The 14,378-nt window shown below is 39.5% G+C and overlaps 1 protein-coding gene across 1 annotated transcript in view; it reads right to left on the reverse strand.

Annotated features, from left to right (window-relative positions):
- The window catches only part of tmeff2a (transmembrane protein with EGF-like and two follistatin-like domains 2a), a 122,945-nt gene that overhangs the window by 27,707 nt on the left and 80,860 nt on the right, over nt 1-14,378 (reverse strand). The gene's annotated exons all lie outside the window — the stretch shown is intronic.

The raw sequence follows: 14,378 nt of genomic DNA on the forward strand, positions 1-14,378 counted from the left end.
TCTTTCATTTTCCCTTCTGGAACTTTTGTTATTTCTTGTGATCCCGGGTGACACGCTGGATGAATTGGAAAGAACTCTGGTAGAGAAGTGTAACCTGATTTTCTACTGTCAAGCTTAAGTTGTGTTTGACTCTTATTTTAAGGTCAATGTCAGTTAGTTTTACTTTTCTTTCTTTCTTTGACTCTTGAATCTAGTTAGCATGTGAGGTGCCTCCTTCATTGGACTTTGTTGCTGTTTGGACACATTATCCTAACAGCGTTACACTTCCCTTTTGACTGTGCCCAAAACACAATGCAGCCTACATTGGTGAAAATGTCCTTTGTTTAAGGGGTTAAGCTCTTTTCCAACAACCTGCTTTCAGTGGGTTTTTTTTACTTCCGAAGGTGTGTCTGAAGTTGCAGGTTTGAAGGCAGCCACTGTGGCGAGCCAGTATGTCCACTGAATGTTGAACATTCACAGTCAGGTGACAGGCTGTATTTTTTGTATTCACAGCTTTCCCTTCAGGTCACAGGACTGGTAAGACTGCAATGTGTGAAAGGGTGTTGGCACTTAGCCGACTGGTGGAGCTTGAATGCCAGATCATCTTAGTCCACACTGCAAAAAACATTTCAGCAAATATTCAAATATCATTTTAGATTCAAATCTATTTAAAGTTGATGCAACTAGAGATTTGTGTTCCCCTGAAGATTTTCCAAAGAACTTTCTTTTTTTTTTTTGCATAGGTAAAAAGGTAGAGGCATTTCAACATGATGAATTTTTAGTTGTGAAAAACACTTTGGCATCTAGTTTCACTGTGCTGTGGTATGGAGGTACATATGTCTTAGCGCGCAGAAGAGCAGCGGGACGTGAAAAGCTGGCAGCAACTACACCGAAAAGGTGGAGCTAATTAAAAATAATGAGCTGCGTGGGTTGTCTCTCCATCAGCTGTCTTGCAAACCTCATCACAGTTGTGCAAAACTAAATATCAGTTCACCACTAAACAGAAACAAATCATATTCATGTACAGCTCCTGACAGATATCTGATGGCAAACAAATGATCACATATCAATATAACAAAAATAGTGCACTGTTCTGTTTTAGTATCTAGTATCATATAAGTGGCACTGTACTACTTAACAGTTATATAATTCTTTCCATAGCTCTGGAGGCAGCTTTCCACATTAAGAAAAAATAAACCTGATAATGTCATCAGGGTTATCTCATCTTGGACTTGACACAAAATTTTTAACACCAAGCCTGTGGTACAAACTGGAATGTGAGGAGACTGAAAGAAGTACTCACATAGGAAAGTCTATTGAAAAAACTGTGGGACATGTAGGATCCAGTCTTTATATATCATGATTTTATCCAAATTTATTTTAGTTTTAGTTTATTATATAATAACACTTGAACTTTAGAGTTGTAGCTACTCTAAAATGAGTTTATTCAGATAAGAGTGCCTTTATCCCTAGTAATTATCAAGCTACAAAAACCCTACATCCTATACCTAATCCTAGACCTATGCTAGAATGGCACCTGTTAGTTGGCAGCCAGTTACAGCAGCTTCTCTGTTTGTTTTTTGTTTTTTGCAAGTTTTTTACTGAATTATCATCTGTTAATCCAAGTCAAGTTAAGATCTATGCTTTCTCTCTGATAATGCATGAAAGTGGATGAGATGGGATCTTCTAATTCCTGTGGAAAGACATATGGACATTATGGAAACTGCATCAGAAAATATATGTTTCTGTGGTAATGGCATCTATACAAGGGAGCAACTGTTAGCTCTCAAGGGAAGAAGTCTGCTTCTTGGTATAAAACCTGAAATCCCCCAAGACCTGAGGAGGCGTAGGAGGGGCTGTAGAGCAGGAGTGAAGCATCGAGAAAAACGTAGGAGATTTAAACCATTTCTCCCAAAAATTATTATGTGGAATGTGAGGTCACTCTGCAACAAAGTGGATGAACTTACAGCTTTAGCTAGCAGCCAGCAAGAGTACAGAGAGTGTAGCTTGCTTTGCTTCACTGAGACCTGGCTGCATGAAACTATACCGGACAGCTCGCTTGAACTGCCTGGGTTCTCACTAGTGCGAGTGGACAGAGGGAAACAGAGCGGCAAGAAAAGAGGAGGTGGTCTTGCTGTTTTTGTTAACTCCAAATGGTGCAACCCTGGACATGTAACAGTGAAAGACTGTATCTGTACTCCAGACATTGAGCTGTTGGTGGTTGGACTGAGGCCATACTACCTGCCCTGTGAGTTTTCACACGCCATTGTTGTGACTGTTTACATTCCTCCATCAGCTGCAGCACAGAGTGCATATGACATCATCCACACAGTTGTCACTGGTCTCCAGACAAAATACCCCAGTGCCCCTATACTAATTAATGGGCATTTTAACCATTATTTTGGGAACTCTGACCAACTTCAAACAGTATGTGGACTGTGCAACACGAGAAAATAAGATTCTTCATCTCCTTTATGCCAATATGAAGGAGGCATACAGCTCCTCAGCCCTCCCCCCGCTTGGTGGATCAGACCACAACTTAATATATCTAGTACCAACATACAAGCCCGTAGTAAGACAACAGTCTGCTACCAAGAGGTATGTGAAGGTTTGGTCAAAGGATGCTGTGGAGGCCATGCAGGAGTGCTTCAGTGTTACAAACTGGGACCTTTGGTGAGGATATCGAAGGCATCTCTCACTGTATCACAGATTACATCCGCTTCTGTGAGGACAATGTTGTTCCATCCAAAGAAGTTTGTTGTTTCCCCAATAATAAGCCATGGATAAATAAGGACATTAAATGCCTCCTCAATAAGAAGAAGAGGGTGTTCATGGCAAGAGACAAGGAGGAACTCTGGGCTGTGCAGAAAGAACTCAAGAGGAAGCTGAGGGAGGCAAAGCAGCTCTATAGAGACAGAGTAGAGCACAAGTTGAGACAGAATAATATCAAAGAATGGGATGAAAATAATGACTGGTTATAAGAAGTCGCACACTGCTGTGGAAGGAGACTCAAAGTTTGCTAATGAACTTAACCTGTTCTTTAATAGATCTGACACCACCTCTGCTTCTTACTCTGACCCATTGTCCTCACACACCATCCCTCCTCCCTACACCACCTTAGCTGATGCTTTGGGGTCTCTTCACATCACCCCACCCAACATCTCTGCCAATGCTGCCTCCCCATTTCCCACTGATGCCATCTCCTCTATCAGCAGCCATACAACATTGAAGTGTACCTCACCTCCAATACCTCCTCCCCTGCCCTCAACATCTGACTCTGAGGTCAGCAACTCTCTCTGAGGCTGAAAAAGGTACCTTAATTATGGAAACTTCCTGTATAGTCCCAATACCAAAAAGAGGCCATCCCAGGTCCCTTTGTGACTTCAGACCAGTAGCGCTAACATCACATGTCATGAAAGTGTTTGAGAGACTGGTCCTGCAACACCTGAAGTCTCAAGTGTCTGAATTTCTGGACCCCCTGCAGTCTGAATATCAAGAACACATCGGAGTGGAAGATGCCATCATCTTCTTAATGCACAGAGCATACTCCCATCTGGAGAGGCAGGGCAACACTGTGAGAGTCATGTTCTTTGACTTTTCAAATGCTTTCAACACTATTCAGCCCCACCTGCTAAGTGCAAAGATGCAGGATATGGAAGTTCCCGCAGACATGGTGGAATGGATCAAAGACTACCTCACTGGGCAGCCACAGTTTGTTTGCTTAGATGGCTGCACTCTTCAAGAAAGGACTGTTCTGCCTCAGGAGACTCTGTTCCTTTGGTGTGTGCAACAAGCTACTGAAGATGTTCTATCAGTCTGTAGTAGCGAGTGCACTGTTCTTTGCAGTTGTGTGTTGGGGAGGTGGCATCAAGGCTGGTGAGGCCAACAGACTAAACAAGTTGATCAGGAAGGCAAAATCTGTTGTTGGACTGGAACTGGACAGTCTGGAGGCTGTGGCAGAGAGGAGGATGGAGGACAAAATAAACTGGACAATCCTGCCCACCCACTTCATGAGGAACTGTGGAGAATGGGAAGTTCATTCAGCCACAGACTAATTCCTCCTAAAGCCAAGACTGAGAGATTCAGAAAGTCTTTTGTGTCCACAGCCATAAAACTCTATAATTCCACAATATAAACAATAACGCACACACACACACACAGACCCCCAAAAATAAATTATTACTTTATTACTTTATTAATTACTATTAATCTAATTTAAATAGTATTAAATTGAATAACTTTAAATTTGAATAACTGCTTTAACAATTGAATTTCCCCTTGGGGATTAATAAAGTACTTCTTCTTCTTCTTCTTAACGTAATACATTAGATACTGTCTAGTTACTAATTTAAACAATGTTGCCAAGTTAGTGATTTTCTCATTATATATGGTGACTTTCAATGCTCCTTTAGTGACTTTTTAAAAATTTATTAAGAGAGACTTCCAACAAATCTAACGACTTCTTGGTAAAACTTTATTTCTTTTCCATTGAGGAAAGTTACTAATATTTCTCAGTGAATGTGCTCTTGTGTGGCTGTAGCTCCTGGATGGATTGGGTTCAGTGTTTGTGGGAGGGCAGCAGCATGTTCAGGTGACCAATAAACAACTAGAAGGAATAAAAAAATGAGCTGTTTGTTCATATAATAAACTACTACTACTTGTTCTTGTTAAACAAAATAAATTAAGTTAAAGTTGTCTGTTTTTTTTTTTTTTTAGAATTTGGCTTGATTTTTTTCCTAATAATTTTTTTGGATATATTTAAATACAGCAGTTGTGTTATTACATTGCAAATTAGTGCGTGGTGTCATCCATCCACATTACATCTAGCAATTTTTGGAGTAGGCTTTAGTGACTTCCTGTTGAAAACAGTACTTCATCATTAGTAAATTGAGCTTCATGTGAAAAAAAAATCTGTTGAGTTTCCCTTTAAATCTTACTACTATAAGCAAGGTCTGCAAATATAAGTCTGTTTATATACTTTCAAGGTATGTTGTTCTCAGGTATTCAACTGTGCATGACAGTTCAATTATACAGCTTGTTTTTTTAAATCTCACATCCCAGTTTAGAATATTGTTGAAGCTGGGACTGCAGCTGATTGAATTAACCAGTTGTGACTCTTTGACCACTGACGTAAATGCAATTTCCCTTATTTCCACCTGTCGTGTATGTCACGGTGTGTGAACTGTTCAGAGAGCTCTCGCAGGCACTGGAGCTAGTCAGCCTGCCCAGCCTCTCTGCACTCTGTCAAATGATCAGCTTCAGCTTCCTCTCCCACAATCGCACACCACAGAAAGAAATGGAGGGAGAGGAGAGGGAGAGCCCATTCACATGTCTGCAATTCCTACTTGTATTTCTCACATGCATGACACAAATGCCAAAACCCTCACACTACAGTGAACATATATTGTCTGTGAAGACTCTTACACAGTCTTCCCCAGGTTCCCATATACGGCACTGCAGTCACAATTACTAAAGGTGACTGGGGACAGGCAGTGTTTTCTACTCCTCAAATCCCTGATCAAGTCTCCTGTAGCACTAACACAACACCTCCCCTGTTACTGTGTTTGCTAATCCCTGGAATCAGGAGACACGGCTGGGTAATGAGTGAAATGATTAGCTCATCTAGTGCCCCCACAATCACCCCCACCAGTTCCTACATCACCTAATATCGATCTACTCCTAAACAAGGGATGGTCGACTGGCCTTCTCCATGATTACTGTCCTAGCTTTACCTCACTTGCTAACCAGTCCTTTCTTTCCTTTGAGTGACTTCTGCATTTAAAACCAAAACTGCACTCGTGATGGTAGCACTCGTGATGCACACAGCATGATGCCATAGAAAAAGGACAAAATTTACTCTTAGGGAAGAATCTAGCAGGACAAACTTGGAACTCATTTAACCTCGGTGGCTGGCTCAGTTGCTGGGGTTTGAAAAAGCACTGTTCAAGTGTTTCAGCTCCTGTGATGTGTGCAGTGAAGCAGGGACAGCTACAGTGCATAATAAAGTCTGAACACTCCTTGAGACAATTTTATGAACAGAGGACCACTAAACTAGCATGCCAGCTAGCATCAGGAAGACACTGGAACAGCACTACCCAGCAGTCATCCTCTTGATATTATGCACTGCTTTGAAATGAAGGCATTTTCAAAGGCTCTGAACATTAGTGAGTGGCTGTTAGGTGGGAATGTACCCAAAGTAGGTGAAAATGTGTTAGTACAAGAAGGGCACCAGTGAAATAGGCTATTTTGAGTCGTCTGAATGGGCTACAGGGTTTAATGGTTGAGATGTGACACACTGCTGCCTGGGTGACTCGCCTGTCGCAACTTTATGGCTGCTAAAAACCTCCCCTAGTGTTTGCCAGAAGGCATGCTGAAGACTCTGAACCTCAGTGGAAGAAGATTCTATGGTCTAATGATACCAAACACCGATTATGGAACTAATTGAGGTCTGACTGTAAATGGCTTAAAACTAACCATCTCACTCTCGGTGTGATCCAGACTTCACACTCCCCATGCAACTTGACTGAGTTTAAGTGCTTTAGCACAGAATTGGGGCTGAATTGTAGTGTTCAGCTGTGTCAGACTGATAAGACCTATTGATACAGAGCCAGGCTGTAACTGCTGCCAGTGGTGTCTCTACATATTGACGTGACTTCTGTGCTCCTTTGTTGTTCTTCCTTTCTTCAGCATGTTTTCTCATCTTGTCTTCAATATTATAGTGCACACTGTATATTTTTTGTACATGCATAGGCTGTACTGTATTATATATACAAGTACACAGGCATGTCACAATGGTGACATTGTTTTTTAGGTGCATCAGTGAAAACAAACAGAGGTTAACAGAGAACAGGGAGTGTAAGAGATGGAAATCATTCATTTGACCAAGCATACAGAAAGAAACACTGCTTCTGTGAGTGAGCACACAAACACACACACACGCACACACACACACACACACACACACACACACACACACACACACACACACACGCACACACACACCAACATGGCCACACACCTAAACATAGTTAGGAGATTTAGGGCACTCTAGCATGTGGCTATCATACAGATGATGAATGAAGTCCATACACCTCTGGAAAATAGAGCAAGACCATTACGACCTTGGTTGCAAACACACTGGGGAGAGATGGAGAGGAAGAGAGAGGGATGAGAGACACAGGCTGGTACATCCTATGCACATGTAGCTGTGTGTGCGGTCATTGAAACAGATGCAATGTAAATCCCACCTGACTCACTAATGTTACTGCATTACCCTTCCAAAGACTGTGTTCAGATATAAAAAACATTTATAGCAATTTATTCAATCTGCCTAGGGGATTTTATCGATATGTTTGAATAATATGTGGTGGCCATGTGCTGTAACACATTCTAATCTTAATGAACATACAGGGCTACTGCTTTTAGCTAGATGTACCAAATAAATAACTTGTACATATACTCAATTGCATTGAGTGTTCCAGTGTCTACACAGAATAAATTTCGCATGTCAGCAAAACAAAATTTTGACTATTGGCAGGTGTGATAAATCTTACCAAGGGCTGTTTTCTTCCCATAAATGGAGATGTAATCCATGAAAGGTGATACAGGAAGTAATAAACTTCAGCCAGATAGCTGATAATGGCCCAGGATGATGATATTGACTCTATGGTACAGTCACATAGTATCAACATTACAGCTCAACTGGTACACACTTTCACACACTCATCTAAGATGTAATATTTGAGTTGTGGGGAGAGCTCCATTAAAAGACAGCGCTGACAATTAAACTATGAAACCCATCAATCAAAATGACATTATTGATGGGCCACTGCCCCAAGTGGCCGATCTGACAGGGCGAGTCGGGCCAGAGAACAGAAGACAGCCAAATAATCCATAAACATGATGGACATCAATATTGAAAAGATGACAGATGAGACTGCCGACAGAGGCCAGGATTTAATTTCTGTTCTTTTTTTTCCTGCAGGAGACCATATCACTTTTCACAAAGTCATTTGTCAGCCTTAAGGCCTTTCAGGAGAAGCCAAGCTCCTCCAAAAAATGAGCCAAGGGCAGTTGTTCTAGTGACGCAAATGACAGAATGAATCAGGCATGGGGCAATAATGACTGTGATATAAATAATGATATAATCAAAATGCAAGGTAGGTGTTGGCAGGGGATCACAAACATGCCGCATGTAGTACTACTACTACCTTGACCAACATAAAACATCAAACAATCAAACCATATTTAAAACAGGTTGCAATGAGGACAGGAAGCAGTTTTTATTTATATTGTCCTGGCAGATTTATTACTGGACAGCTCAAATGCTTTAGGGTGACACAATCAGTAATGACAGCTATCATCTGTATAAGTTGATTAACTTGTGTTATAACATGTTGACTATCTCACCATAATGTTGGTTGACATTCATTTTACAGGTAGTCTATTGCCAAGGCCAATCAAAGATAATTTTTCATCACTTTCAGAATCTGACTTTGATTCAAAAAGTTCAAAAAAGACCTTATATCATCCAAAAGATATTTGTTTACTTACTTACTACCCTTAACCTGCTTTTTGTCAAATAACCTGCCCTCTGCCTTTTACAATACCCACAAATCACATTCCTTGACACAGAGATTGGTTCATACTTTCTATCATATCACATTAAACTCATTATGTAATGAAGGCCACAACCAAAAATGTGTCTACTAAATGAGTAAATAAAATGCTCCTGGATTTTTGACTGCTTACATGCACTTTGCAAGTAGAAAGTTGTACCAGAACACCCTACTCCACCTCAGTTGTGAGAAAATATTTAACAAACAGCCTCCTGTCTACATGTTATCTGCTTAGGCAGTAATTAGCCCTAACCCTTCACATTTTGGAAACCACTGGTTACGTTGTTAGATGGTGTTGTTGTATCAGGTGTCATTAAAAAAGTTTTTAATTTTCTTATTTCTCTTCATATGGGAGTGGATGTCTCAAACAAATCCTCAGGGAAGTGAATTTAGCAGATATCGTGCTAAAATTACAGCAAATTAATGACTGACAAACAGGGTGCTTTTAGACAAAGCAGTTCTAAGGAATTAGAACTACACCGGCTGATTGTTGGTATAGCAATGTCAGTTCTGCACGACATTCAACATCAGTGCTAGTGAAAATTTTTAGGTTTCATTTTGATCCGTCAGTATCTCTCTGAAATTTCTCTGTCGTGTAGACAGCCTGGACTTTGGCATCGGTCCATTTGTGTTAGTGCTTTTTCATGTCAAAAGTTGTTGTTCACACTAATGAAATTAACTTTTAAAAATGTTGGTTGGTGATGCTGCATTGGCTTAAATTAGTGTTTGATGAATCAACATACAGTAAACATACATCTCTCGTGGTTCCCATTGTACTGGAAAAAAACCTACTACAAAGTAGGACCTGAAACAGTCCCCCAAACTAGTCTTCTAAGAACTATTACAGTTTCCTCTTCCTGTGGTGAGGAAACGCAAAAAAGGGGAGCTTCCTTCCACAGTTCTAAGAAATATGAAAAAATTCCTCCAGTTCAAAAATGCCTGTAGCTGACAAAAAATAGCAAATACATTTTGCAGACTGTACCTTATGTACTTTGGAAGAAATCTGGCTCATTTAAAATAGAGCCAATTCCTTTCCAAAACGCCCAAGCAGTGGTTGTTATAGCACCTTTAATCTGTGCTTTAGCAAGAAACACCAGCATCACATTAGACAACAAAGTGTTATTGCTGTGTGGGATGGCTCGGAGACTTCAGTTGTGTCCAGGAGTGTCTCTATCTAAAATCCTCCTCTGAACAGACCAAAAACAAAACAAAACTCAAATTCAAACTTCGATGACTTCATGACCCACACTAAGAATCACCTCGGACTCATTGCCCCAAATCGACCAGTAACTAGGCACGCTGGCTGCCAGGTAAGCTATTACTGCCATTGACAATGACCATGCAGTTGTTAACGTATCCATAAAAAAGGTCCCCAACTGGGTATGAATGGATTAAAGGAGGAATTATGGCTTTAGAACTTCATCTTTCCTAGCTTTGAGAGGATTAGAGCCTCATTCTGCTCTCCCATCACCTGAATGGCACAGTGCCTTTCTTTCAATCAGTCAGCCAGCACTCTGGAAAGGTGCATTCAGGTTGCAGTCATATTGTCTCTGCTACTTGCATGACTTACTGTATGTGTAATCACCAGGCACCAGTGTCCTCCCTGTAAGGGTTGGATATGGTTTATAACATTATTGGACCACCATACATCTACTAACATTTTATTGTTCAAGTATATACCCTCTGCTTACTTGGAGGGAGTTGGACTAGTAAATGTTTACCATTTCCATGTCCTGGCACCAGGAGGAAATTTGCTTACAGTAGCAACCTGAAGCAAGGGGCATTCTTTTTCAAAAATACACCCTCCAGCTCTTGTGAAGCTCATTTGTTTCAACTGTTTCTGGGGGTGACCTTCAACTGTTTCATCATGTACTGAAGAAACAGTTACTTCTCAAAAAAAGGGGCAACCTAAAACATGACGTAAAGCGTTAATCAGTGAGCTATAGAGGTGTTTTGTTTTACCATAGCCATGCTAGATTCTTTCAGTTTTCACACTAAATTAAGTCAATGGCATTGTGGCAACAAAACCATAATTAACACACTAAGCATGTCTTTGATATCACTCATCCCATATAACTTTTGTCAAAGAAGTAAATAAACATGTTTCCCAATAGATTCCTTTAAGTATGATACCAAAATGATTCTGCACGTTTTGTTGATAACTTGCCCTAAACATATTATTTTTCTTACTTAACCAGAGAAATATATAATTAATCACTAATAATCCTAGTATTTATAGTTCTTAAGTAAAATATGAGTAAGTATTAAACATGTGGAACCTTGAACAGTTTAATTTTTTTATGCAAAAGCATTTGACAGTGCACAGTTTTACCAACACCAGGGTGTAAAATCTGTTTTTGTGACTCTATATTTGCTATGGTTTGTACAGCCCTATTTTAAACAGTCCTTCCTGTGTCATGTCTCAGACAAAAGCCTTCTTCTAATCTGGAAATGTTCTGAACAAGCCTAAAGAAAAGCACAGTTGACTCCAAATAAAACATTGAGAAAGCAATATAGCCTATTTCTCTCTAAGGAGACCCCCCATCAATATTAGGTTTGATTGTACTAATGCATTTTTACAAGTCACAATTCTGGCTCATAGCACTGTCTATTATGATGGAAAAATATTTTTTCTAATCAACCACCCTAAATCATTCATGCCTAGGTTTCTGCTTAATTTCAAGCCTTTTTAATTTCATAAAGCAGATAGCACCACCAACTCAAGAAAATGCAATGGGACATCATTATTTGGCCAAAGTTTTTGTTTTTGTCTTTTTTCTTCCCTCCATTACTTTATTATTTGTCCTCACACACACAGCTCACAAGGATTCAGAATTTCCATATCTACATTAGCGTGTTCGTTGAAATTCAATTAATTTCCTCTCAGCTCACACAAGCAGCTAGACTCTCTAACCTTGGCATATTTACTCTCCAAGCCCCAACACAATGTGGAGAATATACAGGAATTACCAGGCAGAGAGTAACAAACACTCTCTTGTTCATTGTCTTTGGCTCTTTCTATCCACCCTTGTGGAATGCTGTGATGCAGTCTGTCCCATGTGGCTTACAAGGTCCACCTGGACCTACACTACAGTGCAGTTTCACTGGAAAGGTATGAAGACACAGTTAATTATAATACGAAAGCAATGTTAAAAATGAGCAGAAATTCTACAAGTACTGTTATGACCCTAGGGGTCATTATGTGTGTATGGTTGTGTGTTATTGGCCCTCCCCATTACGTGTGTATGTGTGTGGGTGTGACGGAGGATGGAGTGGGCGTGGACGTAGGAAGCCCGTGGATTGGACTTCCGGGATTGGTCCAACACTTCCCGGAAGGACTATAAGAAGCCCACGGACTGCTGTTCGAGAGAGCTATTCTCCCACCTTTGCCATTCCCAACTACTTTGCTAGAGATTTCGACTTCGAGTTAGTTAGTTAGATATTAGGTTTTGTTTCGTTTTGTAGGTACACTGTTAACCCAAAAGTTGTTTCTATGCAAACAGTTTGAGTAAATGTCACTTAAAAAAATTAGTTTTATCGCATTACTTAAATAGTATGAGTATATGAGACAATCACTAGGTGTACTCATTTTTGTAAGTTTAACAAACTTAAACTATCAAGTTTTACCTACGGCCACACCCCTGTTTTCAGCACTGCAGCACTTTTCTAGGTTGTGATTGGTTCAAGACTCAAGACTAGTCTGGGCTTGCTTCTTGGTGGATTCTGAGAAAATTGCGCCTTTTTCTTATTTTCAAGAAGTAAATTGGGTCTTATCTGCAATTTACCTCCTCCTTTGATGAACATGTTTTCTGCCTGGGAGTTATCTGCAGTAACATGCTGTTGAAAAAAATGTAATTTGCATTTTTCAGTTTTTCATGAGTTTGGACTATTGTAATCAGCAGTTGACTGCAGTTAAGAAGACGCCATTTTCTTGGTGAACTTGGTGAGTTGTTTTCTATGTTCAAGTATTACAAATTAGAAACCACTGAAATGTTTCTAGTTAGAAATGTGTGCATTTTAATATGTAAATTTGAGGTTAACTCCAGCATACAAACAGTAGCTCTCAACTTATGTTGTTCCACATAAGATTTGGCAACAATAGTTAAAAAAACTAACTTTTTAGAACTAACATGGACATCACTTTTGCCCTTAGAAGAGATGAGGATGTAAAGGATGAGCCTGACATTAGCCAGATGGTCTGACGCTGGCCAGCCCTTTTCACAGAAAGCCAGGTTTGTGGAAGTTTCCTTTGAATATGTGTTTTTTCTTACATACAATACATACTTGGACAACATGTTCAGAGAAGTTCATTTGTGTTATAAGTAACTTTGCCTGTATGGCTTGTTTTGCATATTTCAGGTTTACTTGGAGTTTAACAGGGTTGTTGGAAGAAACCTTAAAGAGGAATTCTTTGGTGTGCTTGATGGCTTGTGTCCAAGCTTGATGGAAATTTTCAAGATGAAGACAGGTCACATAGGACCTACTACTAGTTGGGTATTTCAAAGTGATTGTGAGAGAAAACGTCTGCAGCAAAAAAGAAGAATATACTGTAGTAACTGATGGAAAAAAACCACACAAAACATTTTGATAATTTGATAACCAGTTCTTACTGTTTTTGGTTTAAAGCTTGTGTTTGAAAACTAGTTTTCTCATAGTTCACGAAGAGCATCATTATCAACGATATTTGTTGCTTTGTTGTGTTTCAATAAAATTGAAAAAAAAAAAGTACTGTGTTGTGTGGTCATTGAATTGGAAGTTTCCTATTTCATTTATTTTAATGCAAATATAGTTTTAAGTGTATTTGACTTAAAATATTAAGTTTTCACTATTTTGCATTAAAGTTTACTCTACTTAAACAAATTAATTTTTGACTGTAGATCACTTAAACCATTTAAGTGTATATGACTTAAAAATATTACGTTCTGACTGTTTTGCATTTAAGTTGACTATACTTAAACAAATTAACTTTTTTGACTGTCGATTACTTAAACCATTTGAGGCAATCACTTGCCTCAAATGGTTTAAGTACAATCAACTTATCTGGGTTTACAGTGTAGTGTTAATGATAGGATTTTCGTTATTTAGATTAGAAATACTTAGATATTTAGGCTACGTTTGTGTTTTGTTTTCTCCTGTTTTGTTTTAGGAGTTTCCAGGCTAGCGACCTGGGATTTTGTGTTGTTTCTTTTGTTTTGAGATCGTAGGGCTATTGTAGCGTTTCTGTTATTTGATCTTTTGTTTGTTTGAGACCATAGGGCTATATTTAGCGTTTGTGTTTGTTTTCCAATATTCGTGTAAAATCGTAGGGCTCACGGAGCGTTTTTGTTTGAGTAGGGCTAAATTAGCGTTTTGTTTGTGTTGAACATTCTGTATTGTATTCTGTATTTAAACAGAATAAATATTCGTGTTAATTGTAGTTCGTCTAGTTCGTGTTTGTTGAGAGTGGAAGAGGTTTGGAGGAAAACTCCACAATCGTGTTACGCTCCGGCAACCCCTAGGCTGGGGCGTAACAGTACACTGTGGGTGTTTGGGGTATTCTGGAGAACAAGGCTGATGCTGCACAGAGCTGTGGTGGGAAATACGTGAGGTCACCAAACTTAAAAGTCTAATAAAAATAATAAAAGTATAAATTGTCAGGTCATGACATGTGACAGCAAAACTAACAAATCTCAGAGATATGTTAATCAAGCACAGTCGTAAACCCCACAGACAAAGTCCACCTGCTCACGTTGTCACAGAGAGTTACTAGCCTGGCTCTGTCCAACACCTTTAAAAAGTGAC

The sequence above is a fragment of the Mastacembelus armatus genome, chromosome 21, assembly GCF_900324485.2.
Source record: "Mastacembelus armatus chromosome 21, fMasArm1.2, whole genome shotgun sequence".
Taxonomy (NCBI): domain Eukaryota; kingdom Metazoa; phylum Chordata; class Actinopteri; order Synbranchiformes; family Mastacembelidae; genus Mastacembelus; species Mastacembelus armatus.